The 2,526-nt window shown below is 37.3% G+C and overlaps 1 pseudogene; it reads left to right on the forward strand.

Annotated features, from left to right (window-relative positions):
- The first annotated feature begins 863 nt into the window (after positions 1-863).
- Positions 864-964, forward strand: LOC142436744 (U6 spliceosomal RNA; annotated as a pseudogene).
- Positions 965-2,526: the final 1,562 nt, after the last annotated feature.

The raw sequence follows: 2,526 nt of genomic DNA on the forward strand, positions 1-2,526 counted from the left end.
ATCTGTAGACAATTGGACATCCCCTCTCAGAAGGGTCACAAGGAAGAGACGAGCCAGTCATAATGCAGTATGGCATTGATGAAACATACAATTTTCCTCTAGTTCTTTAATGCTTCCTTCCCCCTCACTATCATGACCCCAATTCTACCTTACAAGTCGGCTAAACCAGAGCATGTACACTGCTACGGATAAGAGCTCACAACACAGGGAATCTGGGACAGATAACCCTCTTAGGACCAATAATGAGAGCAGTGACACCTGAAAAGGAAGGGGAAGTTGGGAGGAGAAATATGGAACCAATCACTATGATCAACATATAACCCACTCGAAGGGGGACAGACAACATAAAAGTGGATGAAGGAAGACAGCACTTGGTGTAGGTGACCAGATTTTAACATTGGTAAAGCGGGACACCAGCGGGACACCATTGATAAAACTCATATCCAGGTGAAATAGCCACATGGCAGCTGAAAACCATATAACCTAGCTTGTGCATTCTTTTCCAAAATCAGGACTTATTAAAAATGCCGCGGGATGCGGAAGCAATTGTCAAAAATCGGGACTGTCCTGCCAAAAGCAGGACGTCTGATTACGAGTGAAAAGAAAATGTTTTGAAAATGATGATGGCAACATATGTACAAATGTTCTTGACATAATATATCTATGCATTATGACAAGAGCTGTAAGAGTCCCCAATATAATGATTAAAAAAAAAAAGATTACGAGTGTACACACACCACAGTCCTATTCTGCCCACTTACCAACTGTTCTCATTAATTTCACATAGTTGGATACTGATAAAATAGAAAAAAAATTTATGAAACAGAATGGCAAATTCCTTTTTAAAAATCCACATATAACCAGTTTTAGAAACACATATAGTAAAATCAGAATGGTCCAAAAAAGATCAGCACAGACCCTGCCCAAAGATTACACTCAAATTGGTGAAGATTTTCGCATTTTTTGCTTCAGTAAAATATCAAAAGCTTCATTAAAAATCCATACTTAAAAGTCAGTTGAGACTACTACACTAAGATAATTTTAAATTGTCAAGTAAAATCAACCCACTTTAACCTAAGTAATAGCTTGGCTCAAATAAACAAAAAAAAAGGAAATCATTTGTATGTACTAGGCTTCTTTAAAAAATCACTTATATAAGGTCAAATGGTCAATAATTATTGTTTAGAAAAGATGAGAAGACATGGGGAAATGGAAAGTAGATTAATGAAAATGGGACAACCTGAACAGAAATGAATGCTATTGCATTGTGAAGAATGTAACTAATGTCAATTGACAACTTGTGTAGACATTATGGAAAGAGAATCTAAACTGCATCTAAGCCTTCACTGAAAATGCAATGAAATATCCTTTAAAAAATAAAATAGGTAAATAAATTTTTATTTCTAATTTTTTATTACATTTCAGGTAATCAATTTCGTATGGGCAAAAGTATAAACAGTTCTCCAAAGAGGATGTGTGTAGCTAATAATCACATGAAAAGATGTTCACATCATGAATTTTGAAAATGCAAGTCAAATCACAGAAAGATACTATTTCATCCCAATTTGGATGATTATATAGGAACCCTGGTTGTACTGAGGGTTGACCGTAAGCCAGCTCTTGTATATTTCATGTCAAATTGGCATGTGAGGCCTAATAATTGCCAATGATGTGACCTAACAGAAGATTAGGTTGGTGTGAAATCCTTTTGTCCAGATGCAAATGAAAGGAAGTTTCCTTGGGGGTTAGCCTACTTCCTATAAAATGGGAATGCTTGCTTTTTATTGCTGAGTCTGGATTCTGTTATCTGATATGTCAAATGCTGGTTCTGTGGACTTGAGCCAATGACCTATCATATGCTTGCTGATCCTATTTAGTGGCCTGACATTTGACCTGTCAAACTTGGATTAATTCACGTATCCAGTAACAAATCTATTCTGTGATCTTCCTGCCTATTTTGGTTTCATCAGATACTAAAGCTACAGGAGACAGGTGAAATGTCAAGTCTAACATGTGACCCATGGACTTGGAACCAAACTGGACTCTCCACTTTTACAATTACATTAGTTCTACTTTCACATACACTTCTCTGTGTTCCTGTGTGTGCTCATGCACATATGTCACTGATTTTCCTTCTCTCCAGAAGTCAGCCTAACATAGCTGTTAACCTCAAGGTGGACAGTTCAAACCAAGTAACCATTTTACAGGGGTAAAATTAGGTGCTCTACTACTATGAAGATGTATTGTCTCAGAAAACCTACATACCGGGTCACTATGAGTCTGAATCAACTCAACAACATTGTTTTGAAATTGATTATAGGAGCCCTAGTTACCCAGTGTGGTATTTATATAATCATTTGTGAATTTGAGGATAAGAATGAAGGGGTGGAATCTAGTCGGTCAATTGGGTCATAGCCAATGAAGCCTCTCTGTGGGCATAGCCTTCTCCTGAGAATTTTGGGAAATCTGGTATCTCCTCCTTGGAGTCCCTGGGAAACATTGCTGCTGACAAGACACATGGAACTA

This window comes from Tenrec ecaudatus, unplaced genomic scaffold (genome assembly GCF_050624435.1).
Source record: "Tenrec ecaudatus isolate mTenEca1 unplaced genomic scaffold, mTenEca1.hap1 Scaffold_555, whole genome shotgun sequence".
Classification (NCBI taxonomy): Eukaryota; Metazoa; Chordata; class Mammalia; order Afrosoricida; family Tenrecidae; genus Tenrec; species Tenrec ecaudatus.